We start from the raw sequence: 8,013 nt of genomic DNA, 5'->3' as shown, positions 1-8,013 counted from the left end.
ACTTGAGTTAAACTTCACTTCAACTTCAGCTCCTTTAAATGAACTTAGAGTTCATTTAATGCAACGCCTCCCTTAAGCTCTACTTGGAAGATATTGACTTGAAAAGTTCCATCTCTCTCTTGATCATCCCTAGCCGAGCTCACCAAGTATTGAACATGAGAAAGTAAAGCTTGTTGTAGCTTCTTGGGTCTTGATCTCGTTATGGGTCCTTGAGGCATGACAATGGTGCTTCCTTGGTTCACATCAATGAATCTTATTCATCTTAATTTTATTTGAATCTCATTCAAATAATTTCTCTCATAAAATATAGTTTTAATTTATAATTAACTATATATTATAATGTATCAATATACATATAATCCCTTAAGTAATTTGAATATTTCAAATTGTTCCAAAAACTTGATCCTCGTTTTACCTGTTATGAGCTAGCAAGGGGACCTAATGGACCTACAGATCAAAAGCTCCAACGATGCGAGATTAATCGGTCAAACTCATTGACCGAGTTAATCAAGATTCGTTAACTACGGGTCATTCCACTAAAGACCCGCAGTTGCACTCTTCTGACTGCAGAACGTTTTCGTGTCCACGGATATACGACCATAAATGACGAGTCAATCCTTCACGAGTGCTCGTAACTCAAGTTGGGTCAAATTACCGTTTTACCCTTGAGTTACATCTTACTCCTTAAGCACCACTGATCTTCTAATGAACAACCCGGTTATGGTCCAACCAATAACCGGAAGTCCCTCTCGGCCAATGAGAGGGTGGGGCCCCTTGTTCAAGTTCCGGAGTCAGCATTTAAGGGAACACTCATCTTGTACCACCCCAGGAATTTCACCATTTCCAAACAGGGACCGTTACTAAGACTACCTAAAATTTTCACATAAGCAAGAGAATTGACTTCACACAATACTAAGCAATAAAGCTACCACGCTTCTCTTGCGCTACTCTGATTTACAGCACTTACGAGAACTTGAACAATTAAAACAACACCACTAAAGATTTAAGAGAAACTCACATCCTATATAGATAAACCATTAAATACCGACTTCACATCAACCAAACCCTTCAAGGAAACCGCTACTAACTATAAACCATCCACTAAATGAATATTAACATCCCGAATGACAATGAAGCAAAAACTTATTCAAGTACGATCAACTTAAACAAATGTATTCATAAATATCCTAAGTAGGTTACAATCCCGTAGTTCAAGAAGCCAACACAATTAGTGCTCTAAAAAGAATAGTGAATCGGCAACCTTACAACATCCTTTAGACCATAAAACTAAACAAGACCAACCACTAACAACTCAACTACACGATTAAATAGCCACAACTATCCTAACTAAAAGGAATTAATTGCACGGAGCATAGCTAATGGTCTTTCCGATCAAGCCTCCTTCTCGCCATCACCATCCCAAGAGCTAGCTCAATACCTGCGAACTGGAGGGGAAAAAGAGGGATGAGTACAACCACAGTACTCAGTAAGCAGCCCTTATTTGAAGGGTCACACACAAACAACATACTTATCAAGGAACAACGTGTCATGCTTATTAAAGAATCAACACACACACATCATGCTCAACCAAATCATGAAACATTCACAGTCATGCTTTTCATTACATTATGCATTCAAACATAGACACATTCTATAAACTTCGGTGACAACCACAACCAGTAACACAGTAACTACCAACCTCTAGTCTCCCTAACATTACCAGTACCTCTAAGCTTATCTCAGTTATCATACCCTTCCACAGCTATCCCCTTCAAATAGAGTCGGCCCCTGACCATTTATACCCAGAGCCCCGACCCTGCAGCATCGGCCCTCGACCATTTATACCCGAGGCCTTGAACTCTGCATCGACCATCAACCATTTATACCCGAGGCCTCGATGTCTTACAATCTATTGGCCCTTGACCATTTATACCCAAGGCCCCAATAGTTCTCCTTTCGAAAGACTCCTCGCATCGACCCCCGACCATTTATACCCGAGGCCTCGACGCTCATCTTTATCCAATATTGGCGTATCGACCCCCGACCATTTATACCCGAGGCCTCGATACCCAATTAGTGACGTATCAGCCCTTGACCATTTATACCCGAGGCCCTGACACTCACCTATTCACATCGTAACTTTCATAACTCCACATATCATTTCTAGCGTCCAACCAGGATTTCAGTACTACTTCCCTAATAACACCAACCACCACAACGCCCATCACGACACAACCACTAGTATGATTTGAATGCATCACAGATCTCAAAAACACAAAGTTTGACAACAACCAACCTGCTCACAGCATAGTGCACACAAACCTTCAACAAACAACCCTATGACATTCTTCACATAACATGCTTTTCACAACATAACAAATCCTAATCACTTCCAACCATAAAATATCAGTAAGTTCCTAAAGTTGCAGACAACAAACATGAATACCAGTCATATACATATCCAATATATAAAATAACCGCAAGTTACAATAACAGCATCGACCTCACAAACCTGTCCAACAATTAAAATAATAAGAGAAACATGTTTATAATGTAAAATCAGCAAGAACAATTTCTATTAACACACATCAACGCACACACCCGCCCCCATGCTACTTACTTTGTTATGTCCCAAAATTCTCATAAGAGTCCTACTTGCTACTACGTCATGCCTCATGCATCAACAATCTCATAACAGTCCAATATGCGATACACCGACATGATCATATGTAAAAGCCAATCAATCTAAAATCGTCCAACATGATCCAACAGCTTCAGCAGGCATCGTTCACAGAAAAAGCACAATCAACCACTTAACCAAAATATAATTGATAAATACCCAGCATACATCAAACACAACCGATTTCTCATAAATATTCAATACGCTTTCGAAACAACAGATTATAGTACCGGTATACAAATTTCATCATGAAAACCAATTAGAACATTGTAACGCCCCGGGAATTTCACCATTTCCAAACAGGGACCGTTACTAAGCCTACCTAAAATTTTCACATAAACAAGAGAATTTTCTTCACAACAATACTAAGCAATAGAACTACCACGCTTCCGCTGCGCTACTCTGATTTTCAACACTCACGAGAGCTTGAACAATTAGAACAACAACACTAAGGTTTTAAGAGAAACTCAAATCCTATACAGATAAACCATTTAATACCGACCTCACGTTAACCAAACCCTTCAAGGAAACCTTTACTAACTATAAACCATTCACTAAATGAATTTTTAACATCTCGAATGGCAATGAAGCAAAAAACTAATTTAAGTACGAACAACTTAAACAAATGTATTCATAAATATCCTATGTAGATTACAACCTCGTAGTTCAAGAGGCTAACAAAGTTAATGCTCTAATAGAATAATGAATCGGCACCCTTACAATCATCCTTTAGACAATAAAACTAAACAAAACCAACCACTACCAACTCAACTACAAGATTAAATGGCCACAACTATCCTAACTAAAAGAAATTAATTTCACGCAGCATAGCTAATGGTCTTTCCGATCAAGCCTCATCCTCGCCATCACCATCCCAAGAGCTAGCTCGATACCTGCAAACTGGAGGGGAAAAAGAGGGATGAGTACAACCACAGTACTCAGTAAGCAGCCCTTATCTGAAGGGTCACGCACAAACAACATACTTATCAAGGAACAACGTGTCATGCTTATTAAAGAATCAACACACACACATCATGCTCAACCAAATCATGAAACATTCATTGTCATGCTTTTCATCACATTATGCATTCAACCATAGACACATTCTATAAAATTCGGTGACAACCACAACCAGGAACACATTAACTACCAGTACTAACCTCTAGTCTCCCTAACATCTCAAGTACCTCTACGCTTCTCACAGCTACTCTTGCCTTCCACAGTTAACTCCTTCGAGCAGAGTCGGCCCCTGACCATTTATACCCAGAGCCCCGACCCTGCAGCATCGGCCCTCGACCATTTATACTCGAGGCCTTGAACTCTGCATCGACCATCGACCATTTATACCCGAGGCCTCGATGTCTTACAATCTATTGGCCCTTGACCATTTATACCCAAGGCCCCAATAGTTCTCCTTTTGAAAGACTCCTCGCATCGACCCCCGACCATTTATACCCGAGGCCTCGACGCTCATCTTTATCCAATATTGGCGTATCGACCCCCGACCATTTATACCCGAGGCCTCGATACCCAATTAGTGACGTATCAGCCCTTGACCATTTATACCCGAGGCCCTGACACTCACCTATTCACATCGTAACTTTCATAACTCCACATATCATTTCTAGCGTCCAACCAGGATTTCAGTACTACTTCCCTAATAACACCAACCACCACAACGCCCATCACGACACAACCACTAGTATGATTTGAATGCATCACAGATCTCAAAAACACAAAGTTTGACAGCAACCAACCTGATCACAACATAGAGCACACAAAAGCTTCAACAAATAACCCTATGGCATGCTTCACATAACATACTTTTCACATAGCGGTTCAGAAAACTTTTAAGAACACGCCCAACACAATTCATCCAAACATTTAATATCCAACATTCAAAGAAATCATCCAACATCAGTATTCAATAAGCATTGCTAGACATGAATAATCACATCAGACACGCCAAACATCTTATGCAAAATTCAGACAACAACATTTCCACAATAAGTCCACTTTAACGAGCATTCCCTGCAACATACATCATTCCACATCAGATCTCAGCAGCTCAACAATACAAAATTTCCACTATTATCACCGACGGACATGCAACACTACCCAGGCACATAAACCAACATAAACAAGAATTACACTGCACAATAACGTATCGAAATCAATATTAAACATCATAAAACAGCACAACGGCAACCAAATAATAAACATCAACGCACGCACCTGCCCCTCGTCTACTTACTTTTCATTACTCGATAGGCCACCAATCCAATCTTTCAAATGCATCGACAAGCCATTCACACATCTAATCAAAACACAATTATCCAACATGCTCTTCATCGTACAAAACAAGAAAATAATCCCATAGCTTCCAACTAAGCAAACATAAACTAAATAACATAAAACTATCACGTGCATTTTCAATCCCAAGACATGCTTTCAAACATCAAAGCTTAATCACTTCCAACCATACCGAGCAGCGACTTTCAAGGCACATCCAATAATCATGAAACAAGATATTTTCCTAATATGTAAAAGGAAAGGAACAAAAGAAACAACAAGGATGCAACCCAACAATAACAACGAGAAGTTCTCAAATGATGCCCAACAACTCCTAAATACATGCGATATTCAAGTATAGCAAAGTTAAGCACGAAACCATCTCAATAACACCTATTAACTTACATATTAATAAATAATAAACACACCGAAAGCACCACACAATTCATACATATTCAATCAACAAACATCCCCCAAGTAAGAACTACTTACAACAAAGTTCTAATGCGCTACCAAGTTCGCCGAAGGCTTCCTAAATCCAAAAGCAAACCAAACTTGATTAGAATTCATCTAAAAACATGTAATTTGAATCGAAACAAGGTTTAGGTGAGTTATTACCTACTAACTCACTCTAAGACCTTTTGTGTTAGGAGTGGGTCGATGCCGAGGAGGCCCGAGCTTTCAAATCCAAGTTTGAAGGACTTTGCGCTTGCTGTTTCGATGTCAAAAAGTGATGGGTAACGCTGGTTTGGCTTCGATTAGGGGTGGGTCAATGCCGAACCAACGCCGGAGGGGACGAGTAACGAAAAACGAGCTTCGAACGGGTGTGAGTAAACTTCAAACGGGCCGGAAAGCTATTGCTAGCGTCGGGGAGGGCTGGACGCACCAGATCTGGACTAATCGAGGAGTTGCGTCACCATTTCAACCGCTGAAGAACGTCGGGACGCCATGAACTGAGGCAAACATCGTCGGAATGCCATGACCTGCCGTTGCAGCACCGTCCAGTGCTCGGTCTCCGCAAAACTGACGCAAAACACCGGAGGGATTCGTGGGTAGCCGCCGAAAGAGTAGATTGCCGTGGGCCATGGTGTTGGGCATCGGGGTCGCGCGCTGTCGGGTCCGTCGGATCTGGGTCTCAACGCCGCAGGGTTTCACTGCTGTCACGGGCTGCCGGATCGTGAGCCGCCGTGCAAGGATCTGCGTAGTCGAGAAGGAAGGGCCGCCGGAGAAGAAAGTTTGAAGGGGGGCGGTTGACGGCTCAACAAGGAGAGGAAGAAGGAGATGATGGTGAGTTAGGGTTTTCTTTTGTTTATTTTATTTATTTTGCATTTAAACCAAAAAGCCCACGTTCCCAATTCTTAAAGAATCCTCTTACTTTGTTTTAAAAATGAAAAGCCCAACTCCCAACTCTAATGGAAAGCCCATGGGCTAGAAGAAACTAGAATTCTATTTTCAAATAATTCTAACGGCCCAAAACAAGAAACCCGAAATAAAATAGCTAACTTAAACTCTAATAGCCAAGAATAATAACCCAATAAGTAGAAATTAAGAGTCCCAAAGACCATGAATTTAATATTTAACTAGAAATCTCCTACACTGATCGAGAACTTAAATTATCTTAATCCAATGAAATTAAACTTAATTCTAATTTAGCCAAAAATTAGAATTTCAAAATTATAAAATCCAAGAATTAAAGTTATCAGCTTAGGGAAAAATCCAAAGACACTATTTATCTCTAAAAAGACAAGTCAGAGAACGCGGGGCGTTACAAACATAATAGCAATTCAATAATAGTCATCCAGGATTACCTGGCTACAATTTATTCACACAACCACATACTTTTCCCAAGATATATCAACAATGACGTTTACTAAAGGATAACAACGACAAGCGACATGCAAGTATCACACATGGGCACACGAGCAAACAACCATATCATATCAGCACACAACAACCAATCCCTCCAGTAAGAAACTACTTACAACCATTAGCCAATATTCATATGACACAAATAACTTACATATTAATAAATAATAAACACACCGAAAGCACCACACAATTCATACATATTCAATCAACAAACATCCCCCAAGTAAGAACTACTTACACAAGTGCCCTGACACGTTATTAAGCTTGCCGAAGGATTTCCTACACCATAGGCAACCAGACTTAAGTTAGAAACTAACTAAAACCACTTTAATTAAATCAAAATCCCATAAAAGTGAGTTGTTACCTACTAACTCACACTACAACAGCTTGGGTTAGGAGTGGGTTAACGCCGAGGAAGTTCGAGCTCCCAAATCCGAGTTCAAAAGGCCTTATGCTGGCTGGTCCGATGCGAGAAGTGATGGATAACTACGATTTGGGTCCGAAAAGGAGTGGGTAAGTCGAATCAATGCCGGAAAGGGGTGGGTAACACTAACCAAGCTCCGTTTGGGTATGGGTCAATGTCGAACGTCACTGGAAGGCCGGAAAACGTCACCAAATTCGCTGGGCTTCGCGAATTCGGACTGTTCGGGGCCGTCGAGGCCAGAGGACGAACCAAAACTCCTCTGTCTGTCGTGCACCGCCGTGGACAGTAGTTGGAACACCGTACCAACGCCGGATCTAAGCTCGGGCCACCGAAATCCACGAGGCACACCGCTGTACCGTCGCCACTGCTAAAGGATCGCTGCACCGCCGCCACTGTCGCAGCCTGGGTGAGGTCGCCGCTGCCGTGGTCTCACCGGAAGTGCCGCAGAAAACGAAGAGGGAAGAAGCTGGATCCGGTTCGTGGAGGACCCACCGGCACAGATCAGAGTTGTAAAACCCGACTCCACCACCGCGACACCCGACGCAACACTCACGAGAGCATCCTGACGCAAGACGCTACCGTTGATAGAACCGACCAACGCCGGAGCGCTATGTTGTTCGGGGAATACCGCCGCACGCGAAAAACTAAAGCTCGTGGGATCAGGATCTGTCGTCGCTACTCGTGGGGGACAAAACGACCGTGGATGAAGCTTGCGTCGCCGGATCTACGTGCTCCGTCGCCGTCTACT

The 8,013-nt window shown here is 41.9% G+C and overlaps 1 long non-coding RNA gene across 1 annotated transcript; it reads right to left on the bottom strand.

Moving 5' to 3' along the window:
• Window positions 1–3,301: 3,301 nt before the first annotated feature.
• Window positions 3,302–7,049, bottom strand: LOC148211892 (uncharacterized). The gene is made up of 3 exons (XR_015790172.1): window positions 5,591–7,049; window positions 5,465–5,504; window positions 3,302–3,580 (listed from the first exon to the last, which is right to left on the bottom strand). It is a non-coding gene; the product is annotated as an uncharacterized LOC148211892 (long non-coding RNA).
• Window positions 7,050–8,013: the final 964 nt, after the last annotated feature.

The sequence above is a fragment of the Momordica charantia genome, assembly GCF_013281855.1.
Source record: "Momordica charantia cultivar OHB3-1 chromosome 4 unlocalized genomic scaffold, Mcharantia_2.0 BLBB01000004.1, whole genome shotgun sequence".
Classification (NCBI taxonomy): domain Eukaryota; kingdom Viridiplantae; phylum Streptophyta; class Magnoliopsida; order Cucurbitales; family Cucurbitaceae; genus Momordica; species Momordica charantia.
Note: the sequence above shows the minus strand (reverse complement) of the source record. Positions and strands in the feature narration are given on the sequence as shown.